The sequence below is a fragment of the Triticum dicoccoides genome, chromosome 2A, assembly GCF_002162155.2.
Source record: "Triticum dicoccoides isolate Atlit2015 ecotype Zavitan chromosome 2A, WEW_v2.0, whole genome shotgun sequence".
Taxonomy (NCBI): domain Eukaryota; kingdom Viridiplantae; phylum Streptophyta; class Magnoliopsida; order Poales; family Poaceae; genus Triticum; species Triticum dicoccoides.
Genome location: NC_041382.1, coordinates 67,366,122 through 67,385,827, shown reverse-complemented (window position 1 = coordinate 67,385,827; position 19,706 = coordinate 67,366,122).

The window sequence follows — 19,706 nt, the reverse complement described above, 5'->3', positions numbered from 1 at the left end:
ATGTTTGGATGGCATATCTACGCCCCGAAGGCCACCCGAATCCCAGTTGACCAGGAGATCTAGCCCTTTGACTTTTGCCGAACGGGCTTTGACCAGTGGTCTCTTCCACCTGGTTGTGACAGGTATGCCCATAGCAACATCCCCGAACACGGTCTGGACACAACCCACCACTAGATTCCCTCCGGTTCTACCGCACCTGCACGATTCCCACTCCAAGTGACGACGACACTGCCATCCGTGGAAGGGGGGCCATAGCACAGAGCCCTAAGACGGGTGTCTACGCATGCCACAACACTTTCACACATGCATCAGGAGCCGTGCGATGTTTCACTGGCATAGCTATGCCCCGAAGGCCACCCTCTAACCAGATTCCCTCCAATGTCAACCAGTTCCCCCCTCTGTGACACGGCGGCAACAACGTTCACGAGGGGGGCAATCGATATACCATTAGGGTATGATATTTGTTTAGACAAGGCACATTTATATTGTAAAAAAACGAAAAATAATAAATAATACTAAAAAAATACAGGTATGCCTACGGTAAGGCCGTAGGCATAGCTGCGCACACCGATCTGAGGTATGCCTACGGTAAGGCCGTAGGCATAGCTGCGCACACCGATCTGAGGTATGCCTACGGTAAGGCTGTAGGCATAGCTGCGCACACGGCCATGGATCGATGATGTGGCGATGCATGCGGATTGATGACGTGGCAGAGGGCATGGGCCAGGTCTACGCCGATGGCTATGCCGTCGGCATATCTTTGCCACACCACAGACCCCCGCCCCTCGGATCGATGACGTGGAGGCGTCCAGGATCGGGGATGTCAATATATCTATGCCAGCTATGCCGATGGCTTAGTCATAGGCATAGTTTCAGATGTATGCCGACGGCCTAGCTGTAGGCATAGGCTCCACGTGGCGCCCTCTGGTAGCTCGTGGTAGCCCTATGCCTACGGCGAAGCCGTAGGCATAGTTTTTGTCTCATCCCCCTTTTTCCTGTTTGATTTCAATGCCGACGGCCGCCGTTAGCCCCGTCGGCATAGTTCGTACGCCGTCAAACGGTCTCCGCTGACCGGGTAGGCAGGCCTCATCTAAGTCGACGACCTCATCTATGCCTACGGCCCCCGTAGGCGTACCGCCAGAGGTCCCGACGGCGGTAGTATGCCGACGGCCCCCGTCGGCGTAGATCAACATATGCCGACGACTTTTCTATGCCTACGGCCTGCCCTAGGCCGTCGGGATATGTCCATCTATGCCTATGGGGACCGTCGGCATAGATGTGGCCGTCGGCAACTACATTAATTCTGGTAGTGTACATCATCACGTCTCCTCACCCTCCTCAATGCCCTCTCTCCTCCCACTTGCAGCCCTTCCTTGTCCCATGGAGAAGCACTACGAGAGGTCATGGGCGTTTATGAAAGTTGAGCAGGGTAACTAAGGCCAAAATAGATTTTGAAAATATGCGGGAAAACTGAAAAAGTTATACACAAGGTAAACAGAACCAGAGGGAGTACGAACAGGAGTCTACCTCTTGCCCCCCAAAAGTGGTGCTACGCTACACAGAATCGCAGGTTTGAGCCACCCTATGATCAATAGGCCTCTTCTGTCCTCCGTAGCTATACTTGGGGGTCATGGGGCCATAACTCCTCGAGTGGTTCTTTTGTCAGGTAAAGCGTCGATGAATTATGTCTAATATGATGCGACAACCGAAAGCAAATATTGTGAAGAAAAATGAGGTGAAAGAAACGAACAAGTAGCTGCGTGATGTGAAGAAAGTGGACTCGTCAAAACAAAGGTGTGCGTACATAGACCCAACGATCGTGTGAAAAAGTTGTATGCAACTAGGAAGATTTTTTTAGTTGAGTTGTTCGACTCAACTAAGAAAATTTTGAAAAAAGACAGTATTACAATTTGTCTTTCACACCACGCCACGTTTCAGAACCCACCTCATAGATCACGAAATGGTGTAAAAACTACTCCCTCTGTAAATTTTTATAAGTCGTTTTAGCTCATTATTAGTGAGCAGGTAGTAGAAAACCTTTCCTAAATGGAGTAAAAGCTGAAACGAAGAAAATTGAAATTACTCACATTTCTATTTATTATATTAGGTTTAGTTGCAAAACCAAAAGCTTAAGGACCATCAAGAGTTGGCGCCATTGAGAACACTACTATGTAGTCCAAGAAATTAAACTTGCCATCATATCGAGCTTGGGACAACCAAAAAGACAACTGCCGTAATACCTTTGTCGAAATCTGCCAATGTGTACCTGTATGAAAGGGTTCTCCTTGGTAATCATGCAAGTAGGTTTTTCTTTAGATAATCTCCCGAAGCTTATTTAACCGGACGCAAAGTTTATAGGTACAAAAGAAAGATCACCGGGGTGCCCTAACCAAACATGGCCACCCACCCCTAACCTTAAGACATGCTTCACTAGATTATGAGCCTCAAAATTCGAGCTTCTAAACTCATGGCAAAAGTTACAAGCTGTAAAAGAAAAGTTATGATCCATGATTTCATGTAGAACAGCTCCATATCTCGCCTTGTTCCCCTGCTTGAGATCATCCAAAACCACCTTACAATCTGAAGCAACATGTATCCGTGGAAGATTGAGAACATCAGCAAGGGCTAGAGCCTCCCGCACAGCTAGGGCTTGTAAAGTTTGTGGATCACATATTCCCTTGATAACTATAGTTGATGCCCCCTGAAACGTACCATCGTCATCCCGGCATATAGCAGCTGCAACTTCTCGTCACCGGTTGGTTGCAACCGCAGCATCAACGTTTATTTTTTGATATGTCTCAGGCGGAGGAATCCATTGAGCTCTCCGGGACAAAGAAGATCTTACTCGATCTATTGCTGGTTCCTCAATAGTTTGCAAGTGTACTAATAAGTAAGAATGGATGAACTGGTACGTCGCTTGTGGACTCTGGAAAACTCCTTCGTATATGGCCTTCCGTCTTGCTTTCCAAACAGCCCATAATGTTACTACCAGAGGAACACAATCCTTCTGGGATAGTACATCATTCATTGAAAAAAGCCACTTCTTCACATTAGGATCCCTGTTCTGGCTCATGACTTCCGTCAGAGAATTTTCAACTAAGGACGATATGCATCTTGACATAGTACAATCTAGCAGGGCATGCCTCCATGAATCCTCACACCCACATAAGGCGCATAAGTGGGATGTGGACATATTACGATGTTGGAAAAGATCCGCTGTCGGCATCGAATGTCTTGCTAGCCGCCATATAAAAAATTTCATATTAGATGGAACCCTATAGTGTGCCACAACGCTGTCCAAGCATTAGAGCTTACCCTCAAATCTGACGCCCCTGCATGCTCATATAGCCAATTTTCTTGGTGCTCCTTCTTGTTCAATATCATTCTATAAGCCGATCTGACAGAGAAAATACCATGCCGCTCGCCAGACCAAGCCCAGAAGTCCTCCACCGACCTCGTACAGAGTGGGAGGGCCATAATAGCATCCGCGTCGATGGGTAAAAACGTAGCACGAATCAGCTCCTCTCGCCAAGACGCTGATATGTAATCGATTAGTTCGGCTGCTAGCGTTGGTGGATTTGCCGATAGCGAAGTGATCGGTCGCAAAGGGCCTATTCTAGGAAGCCAGTTGGTCTCCTAGATATTAGTGTTGCGGCCATTCCCAATCCTCCTGATAATGCCTTGCTTCAAAATGTCCCTTCAACTGACTTGATGAGAACCTCTTTGCCTGCTGCTGAGAGGAGCTTCTCCATCCATCCTCTTACTTTCTCCCAAACCCTATCACTCAAGTACTTGAAAGTACCCATCTTTGACTGTCCAACATCTGTGGGTATGCCCAAATATCTATCACTCAGGCTGGTTGTAATGGAAATTATTATATACTAGTATCATGCATATGATACTAATGTATAATACTACATCCCTAATGCATGATATCATGTATTGGTATCATATAGGATTACATTTATTTTCATGCATGACACAAAGTAGCACATCATTTAATATGATACGGTATCATGATATGATACTCAAACCTCTCTTTCTTCATTTAATTCTATGACACCTCATCAAAATTGCTTAGTTGGCATGCATGATACTATCTATGATACTCCCATTACGACCAGCCTCAAAGATTCATTGTGCACATTAAGGCATTGATTAATGCTATCTTTGACCCCTTGAGGGCACCCTTTACTGAAGAAAATAGACGATTTAGCATTATTGATCCTCTGACCCGAAGCACTGCAATATTTGTCCAATAGGTTTTAGCAAGCCCAACCTAAAAAAAAATTAGCATGGCGCCGAGCTGGGCAGCTTTTTGTGCAGCTCGTGACAGTCCATTTGGTGAACATGACAACCGGTACTGTTTATTTTGGTTGGAGATGGATATACTAGTACGGTTGGTATGGTGTTCCTGGTGCAACGCAACAATGAACAATGAGTAATCTATTGGCTAGCTAGCAGGCTAGGGTTGTGGTAGCCGCACCACAAGCTCACAATTATTGTAGCTCACCAAATGGTTCGGAATATTAGTTGGTTGGCCCTGGCAATGTTCATCAATACATATGCCTCTTGCAGACCTGCCAAGTAGCTGTCAGAGGCACCAATGCTGCACCACCCAATACATGTTCTGCACAAACACAATCGCACAGGATACTCTGCACCTCTGTTGCATGTTTAAAATACGAAGTATGACTAGTAGGGAAATGGGCAGCATTTGAGAAAGTCCTTATCTGGTGCCTGGTGGCAAGCTCAAATGAGCTTGTTATGAACAGTAAAATCCGGGAAAATTTGATTTTTTTTTTGTCAAACATTGACAAATATTTTCAGAGCTCGCAAAGTTCCTTCCTGGAATGGTATTTCGTGGAACTGGTGGCAAAAAATAAAATAAAACCAGCAATCCAAAATGCTTCCGAAAATAGATTTTTTGGAGCATCAATTTTGTTTTTTTGCCACAACTACCACGAATGTTACTCCATGATGAAATTTTGCATGCACTGAAAACATTTTGTCACTGTTTTCCGCAAAAATATCTCAGAATTTTTTAACCTGTTTTCAATTATTTTTTGGATTTTACTGTTCACCCAAACGCATTTGAGCTCGAGCTGAAATACTTTGCGTCTGATGTTCCGAGCATTTGTCTTAATCATGAGCTAGCATTATTGTGTCGGAACAAAAGAAGTTCAAGGTTCTTCCACCCAATACACGTGGTTGTTAACAGGTAGGATGCCAGCCAGCCATGCAAAATTATGGTGGTTGTTAATGCACCACCTGAAACACAGCCTAAGTTGAGACCTATTTTTTTCCGATAAGGGCGAATTTATTATCTTAAAATGTAGCATCAAGAGGATACGGAACATTATAAGTAACATCGGGTCTCTGCATAACTAGGATGCACACAGCCAAATTCAAATGTCTGATAAAAATCATGAAATAAAACAGATAATCGACAACAGTAGAGTCCTATAGACCGACACACTATGCCTATATCGAAGGAGGTGGTCGATCAATCCGTAGGTCATGCTGCCATCCATGTTGGGAAAAAATCTCCATAGCCACCTGCTCCAATCGCGTACACACCATCTTGAACAATAGCTGGTACTCCGGTCGTTGTAGTATAGACCACATGCGTAGCGAGTGCGTACACCAGAAGATAACTTGTTGCGGAGAAGCATTTTTGTCATTAAAAACCAAATAATTTCTACATAGCCAAAGCGACCAAATTAAGACATACGCTCCCACCCTTATTAGTGTTTTGAACTTATTTGAAATACTGTCTAACCAATGACCAAAAATATTGGCAACAATTGTGGGCGGGTATAAATTTGATGCTACTTGGATGACTGACCACGTAGAATGTGCAAACTTGCATTGGCAAAAAAGGTGTTTGATTGTCTCGTTATGAATACAAAACAACACTCCTTACTCCCTGGCCAGTTGCGTCGTGTGAGATTGTCTTTGGTTAACACAACTCCCCTACGAAGATACCACATGAAGATTTTCACTTTTAGTGGAATCTTGGACTTCCAAATTTTCTTATTATTACTGATTGGTACCTCAGAATGCGTGAACTCATGGTACATAGAGTCTACTGTGAAAGACCCTGATGTACTAAGGTTCCAGCGAAACTCATCCCCCTTGTGTCAGGTTAATCGAATCCAGCCGGAATAAAAGATTATGCCATGACACAAGTCGAGGGCCAATCAAATCCCGCCAGATCGAAACATTCGGCGGGGATGAACTGAGCACGTGCGCAATAGTATTATTCTTATCGCGGGCAATGTTATATAAGGTTGGATACTGTTCTCTGAGACTGGCATTGCCTAGCCAGATCTCTTTCCAGAAACGACTCTCCGACCCGTCCTTTATCGCGAAAGATCCAAAGAGAAAGATATGCTTCTTTGCCGCCATTAGGCCAGCCCAAAAGTGCGAGTCACCAGGTTTCCAATATGCATGAGCCACCGCCTTTTGGCCTAGATACTTATTGCGCAGCATGGTTTGCCAAACACCATTCTCAGTAAGAAGTTTGAACAACCCTTTACTGAGCAGGGCCTCATTCTTGACCTGCGGGCCATGAACTCCGAGGCCACCTTGGTCTTTCGGCCTACAAACCTGAAGGAAATATGCCCTAGAGGCAATAATAAAGTTATTATTTATTTCCTTATATCATGATAAGTGTTTATTATTCATGCTAGAATTGTATTAACGAGAAACTTAGTACATGTGTGAATACATAGACAAACAGAGTGTCACTAGTATGCCTCTACTTGACTAGCTCGTTGAATCAAAGATGGTTAAGTTTCCTAGCCATAGACATGAGTTGTCATTTGATTAACGGGATCACATCATTAGAGAATGATGTGATTGACTTGACCCATTCCGTTAGCTTAGCATTTGATCGTTTGGTATATTGCTATTGCTTTCTTCATGACTTATACATGTTCCTATGACTATGAGATTATGCAACTCCTGAATACCGGAGGAACACTTTGTGTGCTACCAAACGTCACAACGTAAATGGGTGATTATAAAGATGATCAACAGGTGTCTCCAATGGTACTTGTTAAGTTGGGATAGATCGAGATTAGGATTTGTCACTCCGGTTGTCGGAGTGGTATCTCTGGGCCCTCTCGGTAATGCACATCAGTATAAGCTTTGCAAGCAATGTGACTAATGAGTTAGGTATAGGATGATGCATTACGGAACGAGTAAAGAGACTTGCCGGTAACGAGATTGAACTAGGTACTGAGATACCGACGATCGAATCTCGGGCAAGTAACATACCGATGACAAAGGGAACAACGTATGTTGTTATGCGGTTTGACCAATAAAGATCTTCGCAGAATATGTAGGAGCCAATATGAGCATCCAGGTTCCGCTATTGGTTATTGACCGGAGACATGTATCGGTCATGTCGGTATTACGAGTTTATGTGTTTTGATGTACCGAAGGTAGTTCGGAGTCCCGGATGAGATTGGGGACATGACGAGTAGTCTCGAAATGGTCGAGACGTAAAGATCGATATATTGGATGACTATATTCGGACATCGGAAAGGTTCTAAGTGATTCAGGTATTTTTCGGAGTACCGGGGAGTTACGGGAATACGGGGAAAGAAGTATTGGGCCTCATGGGCCAAGTGGTGGAAGAGAGGAGGCAGGACAAGGCAGGGCGCGCGGCCCCCCTAGCCCAAACTGAATTGGACTAGGGGACCGCCCACCCTGTTTCCTCCTTTCCTCCCTCTCCTTCCTTCTCCCTCTCCTCCTTCCTTTCCCCCTCCTAGTAGGAGTAGGAAAGGGGAGTCCTACTCCTACTAGGAGGAGGACTCCTCCTCCTGGCGCACCCTGTAAGGGCCGGCCGGCCTCCCCCCTTGCTCCTTTATATACGGGGGCAGGGGGCACCCTAGGACACACAAGTTGATTGTTCCAAACCGTGTGCGGTGCCCCCCTCCACCATAATCCACCTCGATCATATCATAGCGGTGCTTAGGCGAAGCCCTGCGTGAGTAGAAACATCATCATCGTCATCATGCCGTCGTGCTGACGGAACTCTCCTGTGAAGCTCTGCTGGATCGGAGTTTGTGGGACGTCATCGAGCCGAACGTGTGCTGAACTCGGAGGTGCCGTACGTTCGGTACTTGGATCGGTTGGGTTGTGAAGACGTACGACTACGTCAATCGCGTTCTCATAACGCTTCCGCTTACGGTGTACGAGGGTACGTAGACGACACTCTCCCCTCTCGTTGTTGTGCATCACCATGATCTTGCGTGTGCGTAGTATTTTTTTGAAATTATTACGTTTTCCAACAGTGGCATCCGAGCTAGGTTTATGCGTAGATGTTATATGCACGAGTAGAACACAAGTGAGTTGTGGGCGATACAAGTCATACTGCTTACCAGCATGTCATACTTTGGTTCGGCGATATTGTTGGATGAAGCGGCCCGGACCGACATTACACGTATGCTTACGCGAGACTGGTTCTACCTACGTGCTTTGCACACAGGTGGCTGGCGGGTGTCAGTTTCTCCAACTTTAGTTGAACCGAGTGTGACTACGCCCGGTCCTTGTTGAAGGTTAAAACATCACTAACTTGACGAAATATCGTTGTGGTTTTGATGCGTAGGTAAGAACGGTTCTTGCTCAGCCCGGAGCAGCCACGTAAAACTTGCAACAACAAAGTAGAGGACGTCTAACTTGTTTTGCAGGGCATGTTGTGATGTGATATGGTCAAGACATGATGCGAAATTTTATTGTATGAGATGATCATGTTTTATAACAGAGTTATCGGCAACTGGCAGGAGCCATATGGTTGTCGCTTTATTGTATGCAATGCAATCGCCCTGTAATTGCTTTACTTTATCATTATACGGTAGCGATAGTTGTAGAAGCAATATTTGGCGAGGCAACAACGATGCTACGATGGAGATCAAGGTGTCGCGCCGGTGACGATGGTGATCATGACAGTGCTTTGGAGATAGAGATCAAAGGCACAAGATGATGATGGCCATATCATATCACTTATATTGATTGCATGTGATGTTTATCCTTTATGCATCTTATTTTGCTTGATTGACGGTAGTATTATAATATGATCTCTCACTAAATTTCAACGTATAAGTGTTCTCCCTGAGTATGCACTGTTGCCAAAGTTCGTCGTGCCGAGACACCACGTGATGATCGGGTGTGATAAGCTCTATGTTCACATACAACGGGTGTTGGGGAACGTAGTAATTTCAAAAATTTCCTACGCACACGCAAGATCATGGTGATGCATGGCAACGAGGGGGGAGAGTGTGTCCACGTACCCTCATAGACCGAAAGCGGAAGCTTTAGCACAACGCGGTTGATGTAGTCGTACGCCTTCACGATCCGACCGATCAAGTACCGAACGCACGGCACCTCCGAGTTCTGCACACGTTCAACTCGATGACGTCCCTCGAACATTGATCCAGCCGAGTGTTGAGGGAGAGTTTTGTCAGCACGACGGCGTGGTGACGATGATGATGGTCTACCGATGCAGGGCTTCGCCTAAGCACCGCTACGATATAATCGAGGTGGATTATGGTGGAGGGGGGCACCGCACACGGCTAAGAGATCAAGAGATCAATTGTTGTGTCTATGGGGTGCCCCTGGCCACGTATATAAAGGAGTGGAGGAGGGGAGGGGCCGGCCCTCTCTATGGCGTGCCCTAGGGGAGTCCTACTCCCATCGGGAGTAGCATTCCCCCTTTCCTAGTAGAACTAGGAGCCCTTTCAAGTAGTAGGAGTAGGAGAGAAGGAAAGGGAAAAGAGAAGAGAAGGAAGGAGGGGGCGCAGCCCTTCCCCCTAGACCAATTCGGACTAGGCCTTTGGGGGGGGGGGCTACCTCTCTCTCTTTCCCCTAAAGCCCAATAAGGCCCATACACTCCTCGGCGAATTCCCGTAACTCCCCGGTACTCCGATAAATACCCGAATCACTCGGAACCTTTCCGGTGTCCGAATATAGTCGTCCAATATATTGATCTTTACATCTCGACCATTTCGAGACTCCTCATCATGTCCCCGATCTCATCCGGCACTCCGAACTACCTTTGGTACATCCGAACACATAAACTCATAATATAACCGTCATCAAACTTTAAGCGTGCGGACCCTACAGGTTCGAGAACTATGTATACATGACTGAGACACATCTCCGGTCAATAACCAATAGCGGAACCTGGATGCTCATATTGGCTCCTACATATTTTACGAAGATCTTTATCGGTCAGACCGCATAACTACATACATTGTTCCCTTTGTCATCGGTATGTTACTTGCCCGAGATTCGATCGTCGGTATCTCAATACCTAGTTCAATCTCGTTACCGACAAGTCTCTTTACTCGTTCCGTAATACATCATTCCGCAACTAACTCATTAGTTGCAATGCTTGCAAGGCTTAAGTGATGTGCATTACCAAGAGGGCCCAGAGATACCTCTCCGACAATCGGAGTGACAAATCCTAACCTCGAAATACGCCAACCCAACAAGTACCTTCGGAGACACCTGTAGAGCACCTTTATAATCACCCAGTTACGTTGTGACATTTGGTAGCACACAAAGTGTTCCTCCGGTAAACGGGAGTTGCATAATCTCATAGTCATAGGAACATGTATAAGTCATGAAGAAAGCAATAGCAAAATACTAAACGATCGGATGCTAAGCTAACGGAATGGGTCAAGTCAATCACATCATTCTCCTAATGATGTGATCCCATCAATCAAATGACAACCCATGTCAATGGCTAGGAAACTTAACCATCTTTGATCAACGAGCTAGTCAAGTAGAGGCATACTAGTGACATACTGTTTGTCTATGTATTCACACATGTATTATGTTTCCGCTTAATACAATTCTAGCATGAATAATAAACATTTATCATGAAATAAGGAAATAAATAATAACTTTATTATTGCCTCTAGGGCATATTTCCTTCAACGGGTGCAAGCCAGTTTTGCACTCGCAGAAATACTCGAGTTAAACTTGACGAGCCTAGCATATGCAGATATGGCCTCGGAACACTGAGACCGAAAGGTCGAGCGTGAATCATATAGTAGATATGATCAACATAGTGATGTTCACTATTGAAAACTACTCCATTTCACGTGATGATCTGTCATGGTTTAGTTTATTTGTATCACGTGATCACTTAGATGATTAGAGGGATGTCTATCTAAGTGGAAGTTCTTAAATATGATTAATTGAACTTTAATTTATCATGAACTTAGTCCTGATAGTATTTGCATAACTATGTTGTAGACCAATAGCTCGTGATGTTGCTCCTCGTTTATTTTTGATATGTTCCTAGAGAAAACTAAGTTGAAAGATGTTAGTAGCAATGAAGCGAATTGGATCCGTGATCTGAGCATTATCCTCATTGCTGCACAAAAGAATTATGTCCTCGATGCACCGCTAGGTGACAGACTGATTGCAGGAGCAAATGCAGACGTTATGAACGTTTGGCAAAGCTCTGTATGATGATTACTTGATAGTTTAGTGCACCATGCTTTACGGCTTAGAACCGGGACTTCAAAAATGTTTTGAACGCCACGGAGCATATAAGATGTTCCAAGAGTTGAAATTAGTATTTCAGACTCATGCCCATGTCGAAAGGTATGAGACCTTAGACAAGTAATTTTCCTACAAGATGTAGGAGAATAGCTCAGCTAGTGAGCATGTGCTCAGAATGTCTGAGTACTACAATCACTTGAATCAAGTGAGATTTAATCTTCCAGATAAGATAGTGATTGACAAAGTTCTCTAGTCACTATCACCAAGTTACTGGAACTTCGTGATGAACTATAATATGCAAGGGATAACGGAAACGATTCGCAAGCTCTTCGTGATGCTGAAATCGACGAAGGTAGAAATCAAGAAAAGCATCAAGTGTTGATGGTTGACAAGACCACTAGTTTCAAGAAAAGGGCAAAGGGAAGAAGGGGAACTTCAAGAAGAACGGCAAGCAAGTTGCTACTCAAGTGAAGAAGCCCAAGTCTAGACTTAAACCTGAGACTAAGTGCTTCTACTGTAAAGGGACTAGTCACTGGAAGCAGAACTACCCCAAGTATTTGGCGGATAAGAAGGATGGCAAAGTGAACAAATCTATATTTGATATACATGTTATTGATGTATATTTTACTAGCGTTCATAGCAACCCCTCAGTATTTGATACTAGTTTAGTTGCTGAGATAAGTAACTCGAAACAGGAGTTGCAGAATGAATAGAGACTAGTTAAGGGTGAAGTGATGATGTGTGTTGGAAGTAGTTCCAAGATTGATATGATCATCATCGCACACTCCCTATACTTTCAGGATTAGTGTTGAACCTAAATAAATGTTATTTGGTGTTTGCGTTAAGCATGAATATGATTTGATCATATTTATTGCAATACGATTATTCATTTAAAGTCAGAGAGTAATTGTTGTTCTATTTACATGAATAAAACCTTCAATGGTCATACACCCAAGGTGAATGGTTTATTGAATCTCGATCATAGTGATACACATATTCATAATATTGAAGCCAAAAGATGCAAAGTTAATAATGATAGTGCAACTTATTTGTGGCACTTCCGTTTAAGTCATATTGGTGTAAAGCGCACGAAGAAAATCCATGCTGATGGGCTTTTTGAATGACTTGATTATGAATCAGTTGATGCTTGCGAACCATGCCTCATGGCAAGATGACTAAGACTTTGTTCTCCGGAACAATGGAGTGAGCAACAGATTTGTTGGAAATAATACATACTGATGTATGCAGTCCGATGAGTGTTGAGGCTCGCAACATGTATCGTTATTTTCTGACCTTCACAGATGATTTGAGTAAGATATGGTTATATCTTCTTGATGGAAAATAAATCTGAAACATTTGAAATGTTCAAATAATTTCAAAGTGAAGTGGAAAATCATCTTAACAAGAAATAAAGTTTCTACGATCTAATCGTGGAGGAGAATATTTGAGTTACGAGTTTGGTTTTCATTTGAAACAATGCGGAATAGTTTCACAACTCACGCCACCTGGAACAGCACAGCATAATGGTGTGTCCGAACATCGTAACCGTACTTTATTAGATATGGTGCAATCTATGATGTCTCTTACCGATTTACCACTATCGTGTTGGGGTTATGCTTTAGAGACAGCTGCATTCACGTTAAATAGGGCACCATCTAAATCCATTGAGACGATGCCATATGAACTGTGGTTTGGCAAGAAACCAAAGTTGTCGTTTCTTAAAGCTTGGGGTTGCGATGCTTATGTGGAAAAGTTTCATCCTAATAAGCTCAAACTCAATTTGAAGAAATGTGTCTTCATAGGATACCCAAAGGAGACAGTTGGGTACACCTTCTATCACAGATCTGAAAGGCAATATCTTTGTTGCTAAGAGTGGATCCTTTCTAGAGAAGAAGTTTCTCTCGAAGGAAGTGGGTAGGGAGGAATGTAGAACTTGATGAGGTAATTGTACCTTCTCCCGAAATGGAAAGTAGTTCATCACAGAAATCAGTTCTACTGATCTATACACCAATTAGTGAGGAAGCTAATGATGATGATCATAAAACTTCAGATCAAGTTACTACCGAACTTCGTAGGACAACCAGAGTATGGTCCGCACCAGAGTGGTACAGTAATCTTTTCTGGAAGTCATGTTACTAGACCATGACGAACCTACGAACTATGAGGAAGCGATGATGAGCCCAGATTCCGCGAAATGGCTTAAGGCCATGAAATCTGATATGGGATCCATGTATGAGAACAAAGTATGGACTTTGATTGACTTGTCCGATGATCGGCGAGTCATCAAGAATAAATGGATCTTCAAGAGGAAGACGGACGATGTAGTAATGTTACTATCTACAAAGCTAGACTTGTCGAAAAGGGTTTTTGACAAAGTTCAAGATGTTGACTACGATGAGATTTTCTCACTTGTAGCGATGCTTAAGTCTGTCCAAATCATGTTAGCAAATTGCCACATTTTATGAAATCTGGCAAATGGATGTTAAAACTACATTCCTTAATGGATTTCTTAAAGAAGAGTTGTATATGATGCAACCAGAAGATTTTGTCGATCCTAAAGGTGCTAACAAAATGTGCAAGCTCCAGCGATCCATCTATGGACTGGTGCAAGCATCTCAGAGTTGGAATATATGCTTTGATGAGTTGATCGAAGCATATGGTTTTATACAGACTTGCGGTAAAGCCTGTATTTACAAGAAAGTGAGTGGGAGCACTACAACGTTTCTGATAAGTATATGTGAATGGCATATTGTTGATCGGAAATAATGTAGAATTTTCTGGAAAGCATAAAGGAGTGTTTGAAAAGAGTTTTTCAAAGAAAGACCTCGATGAAGCTGCTTACATATTGAGCATCAAGATCTATAGAGATAGATCAAGATGCTTGATATATTTTCAATGAGTACATACCTTGAAAAGATTCTTAAGTAGTTCAAAATGGAACAGTCAAAGAAGGAGTTCTTGCCTGTGTTGCAAGGTGTGAAGTTGAGTAAAGACTCAAAACCCGACCACGATAGAAAATAGAAAGAGAATGAAAAGCCATTCCCTATGCCTCAGTCATAGGTTCTATAAAGTATGTCATGTTGTGTACCAGACCTATTATGCGTCACCATAAGTTTGGCAAGATGGTATACTGGTGATCCAGGAGTTGATCACTGGACAACGCTCAAAAATATCCTTAGTGGAATAAGGAAATGTTTCTCGGTTATGGAGGTGACAAAGAGTTCGTCGTAAATAGTTACGTCGATGCAAGCTTTGACACCGATCTGGATGACTCTAAGTCTCGATCTAGATACATATTGAAAGCGGGAGCAATTATCTAGAGTAGCTCCGTGCAGAGTATTGTAGACATAGAAATTTGCAAAATACATACGGATCTGAATGTTGCAGACCCGTAGACTAAACTTCTCTCACAAGCAAAACATGATCACTCTTTGGGTGTGAATCACATAGCGATGTGAACTAGATTATTGACTCTAGCAAACCTTTTGGGTATTAGTCACATGGAGATGTGAACTAATCACATAAAGATGTGAACTAGATTATTGACTCTAGTGCAAGTGGGAGACAGAAGGAAATATGCCCTAGAGGCAATAATAAAGTTATTATTTATTTCCTTATATCATGATAAATGTTTATTATTCATGCTAGAATTGTATTAACCGGAAACTTAGTACATGTGTGAATACATAGACAAACAGAGTGTCACTAGTATGCCTCTACTTGACTAGCTCGTTGAATCAAAGATGGTTAAGTTTCCTAGCCATAGACATGAGTTGTCATTTGATTAACGGGATCACATCATTAGAGAATGATGTGATTGACTTGACCCATTCCGTTAGCTTAGCATTTGATCGTTTGGTATATTGCTATTGCTTTCTTCATGACTTATACATGTTCCTATGACTATGAGATTATGCAACTCCCGAATACCGGAGGAACACTTTGTGTGCTACCAAACATCACAACGTAAATGGGTGATTATAAAGATGATCAACAGGTGTCTCCAATGGTACTTGTTGAGTTGGCATAGATCGAGATTAGGATTTGTCACTCCGGTTGTCGGAGTGGTATCTCTGGGCCCTCTCGGTAATGCACATCAGTATAAGCCTTGCAAGCAATGTGACTAATGAGTTAGTTGGTGGATTATGCATTACGGAACGAGTAAAGAGACTTGCCGGTGACGAGATTGAACTAGGTACTGAGATACTGACGATCGAATCTCGGGCAAGTAACATACCGATGACAAAGGGAACAACGTATGTTGTTATGCGGTGTGACCGATAAAGATCTTCATAGAATATGTAGGAGCCAATATGAGCATCCAGATTCCGCTATTGATTATTGACCGGAGACATGTCTCGATCATGTCTACATAGTTCTCGAACCCGTAGGGTCCGCACGCTTAACGTTCAGTGACGGGTATTATGAGTTTATGTGTTTTGATGTACTTAAGGTAGCTCGGAGTCCCGGATGATATCGGGGACATGACGAGGAGTGTCAAAATTGTCGAGACGTAAAGATCGATATATTGGACGACTATATTCGGACATCGGAAAGGTTCCGAGTGATTCAGGTATTTTTTGGAGTACCGGGGAGTTACAGGAATACGGGGGAAGAAGTATTGGCCCTCATGGGCCAAGTGGTGGAAGAGAGGAGGCAGGACAAGGCAGGGCGCGTGCCCCCCCCTAGCCCAAACCGAATTGGACTAGGCCCCCCCTTTTCCTCCTTTCCTCCCTCTCCTTCCCTTCTCCCTCTTCTCCTTCCTTTCCCCCTCCTAGTAGGAGTAGGAAAGGGGAGTCCTACTCTAACTAGGAGGAGGACTCCTCCTCCTGGCGTGCCCTGCAAGGGCCGGCTGGCCTCTCCCCTTGCTCCTTTATATACGGGGGCAGGGGGTACCCTAGGACACACAAGTTGATTGTTTCAAGCCGTGTGCAGTACCCCCTCCACCATAATCAACCTCGATCATATCGTAGAGGTGCTTAGGCGAACCCTACGTCGGTAGCAACATCATCACCGTCATCACGCTGTCGTGCTGACGAAACTCTCCCATGAAGCTCTGTTGGATCGGAGTTCATGGGACGTCATCGAGCTGAACGTGTGCTGAACTCGGAGGTGCCGTACATTCGGTACTTGGATCGGTCCGATTGTGAAGACGTACGACTACATCAACCGCGTTCTCATAACGCTTTCGCTTACGGTCTACAAGGGTACGTAGACGATACTCTCCTCTCTCGTTGCTGTGCATCACCATGATCTTGCGTGTGCGTAGGATTTTTTTTTTGAAATTACTATGTTCCCCAACAAAACCACGCTTCATTTGGTCAACCTGTATTTTTTCTTTTCACCATCTCCTTGCCAAAAAATCTGGATCTAAAATGGTCCAGTCTTTGCAAGACCCCTTTTGGGAGTTGGAAGAAAGAAAGCATATAGAGAACCATATTAGTGAGGACGAAGTTAATCAAAACAAGTCATCCTCCAACTGAGAGCAGCTTTCCTTTCCAACTGCTCAACCGTTTCTCTAGACGCTCCTCCACATGCTTCCACTCCGCAATAGTGAGCCGTCGATAATGAACCAGTATTCTCAGATATTTAATTGGGAATTGGCCATGTGCGCAACCAAATAGGTCAGCATAGTCGGCCGCCACCTCAACGGCTTCTCCAAAGCAGAACAATTCGCTTTTATGGAAATTGATTTTGAGACCCGACATTTGCTCAAACGTTGAAAGCAACAGTTTCAGATTTCGAGCCTTGTCCATGTCATGTTCCATAGAAAGAATTGTGTTATCGGCATATTGCAAAATAGAGAGGCCACCATCCACAAGGTGAGGCACTACTCCTGCAATCTGGCCGTCTTGCTTAGCGCGCTTAATCAGAATAGCCAACATGTCAGCAACAATGCTAAATAACATTGGGGACATGGAGTCACCCTGTCGTAGTCCTTTTTTTGTCTGAAAGTAATGGACTACATTATCATTGACTTTGATGACCACACTACCTCCAATGACAAAATTTTGGATCCACTGACGCCATTTGTCGGAGAAACCTTTCATCCTTAAGGCATGTTGGAGGAAAGACCACTTGACCTTGTCATAAGCTTTTTCAAAGTCAATTTTTAAATACCACTCCACTCATGTTTTTACGGTGCATCTCGTGGACGGCCTCATGCAGGATTACTACACCATCTAGTATATTCCTTCCTTGCATGAAGGCTCTTTGAGATGGCCGGACAACACGGTCAGCTATCAAGTTTAGCCTATTCATAGCTACTTTGGTGAAAATCTTGAAGCTGACATTAAGGAGGCATGTAGGTCTAAACTGTTGTATCCGTTCGGCCTCTTTAATCTTCGGCAACAAAACAATCTCACCAAAATTTAGCCTGAATAGGTCAAGTCGATCGGCATGAAGACAATTGAATATTACTGATGCGTTTAGACAGCTAGACACTTTGCTACATAACAAACCTGAATTTTGTCCCGTGTGCATGCAGTGTTGCTGTCACACGTCGACTACCAACTGCTAATGGTATTCATACGAGGGTTAGTGAACAGTCCCAGCATTTAAGATGTTTGTAACTTAGGGATGGCCAATTAGCTGCAGTAAGAGACCTGGACTTGGAACATATCCTGAATCATAAGCGAACGAAAATTCCAGTTCTTCCACTCAACACATGTGGTTGTTAGCAGGCATGCCAGCCAGACAGCCATGCGAAATATTTGTCTGGGAGTTCGGATTTCTTCGAGAAGGGTCAAGAACCGATTTGAGTGATCGAGATATGCAGGTGGAGGCAAAAGTAATATACTGTATATCGGTACTAATCTAAAGGGACGTATCGTGCATGTGTTCGTCCTACTTTTGTTGACTGTGTATATCATTCGATCTTTTGTTGACTGCTAGAAACTTGGGATCACAAGTTTATAACTGATCCATTCCAGGGTAGAGATGAATTTTCATTTTTTAATAGAAAATATATAAATATCAAGAGAATATCAATTACATCAGCCTCTGCATTTAGGGCTGGACCAAAACGCTGTTAGCTCGTGAGTTCAAAATGATCCCTCGGTAGTTCGACCGGTTAAGCTCGTAGTTCGATTATTAATGAACAAAGTTTCCTTCAGCTCACTAAACTTAACGGCCTAAACGAACGGAGCTAACAAGTTTCAAAAGTAACTTGTTAAGCTCGTTAATACTCTATGCAACAAAGATTTTTATTAAGTGCTGGTATATCATTATAGCTAAACCCATCCATTCAATTTAATTGACCAAATTCAGCCCATAGGATGTAGCAACTGACACACATCCTTCATGGTCATTGTCTCCCTTCATAAAATTACCCCTCCTGCATCTGTATGCGGACAAGGGACCAGTCCGCAAACATGGGTGCAGGAGGCCATCATCCAACGCTTCCCGCATACATCCGGCCTTCTTCTTTTTATATAGTCCGCACGTTTAAATAGCCGCACACATAGAGTTTGGATGTTCAAATAGCCGCATGCATCACTAGTTCAAATTTTAAAAAGTGCAAATTTTACATTTCTCCGCACGCTCCGCGTCTTCAAGGACCGCCTGCATCATCGTCGTCTCATCCGTGTAGTCCTTCTCGCTAGATGAGCCATCAGACAACTCAACATAGTGCTCGTATATGTACTTCAAATCGGAATTCATTGGTAGAAAGAAGAAGGGAAAAAATTCAGCTCCAGCAATACATCAAACAGTTGCCGGGCATGGTGATTATAGCACTAGCAAATGGTACCTGGCGCGGTGGTCGGAAGAGAGGGGTTGAACAACGACGGAGGAGAAGCGGGGTGGAGCCTAGCTAGAACGCTAGAGGTAACGGAGATATAGAGTTCCGGCAAGGGTGTGGCGTGGCGGCCGGGGTGGTGGAGCGGCGGTGAAGGCAAGGGTGTGGCGTGGCAGCCGGGGTGGTGGTGCTGGAGGTAACGTGCCAAAAAATACGTCTGGACCATTCGGCGGCCGATACAGACTCGCGTTGGATGACAAACCATGTTTAGACTGCACGGTCTGAATGTATGTGAACAATTTAAGAGTCCACCTTGAAGATACCCTTACTCTCGTCTCACATGATGCAACACTTGGGAGCTGAACCAAAATAGGGTAACGCTTGTTAATGAGCGTCGCTAGTTTAACGAGTTTCAAACAACCCGTCGCCGCAGCTGGCCGGC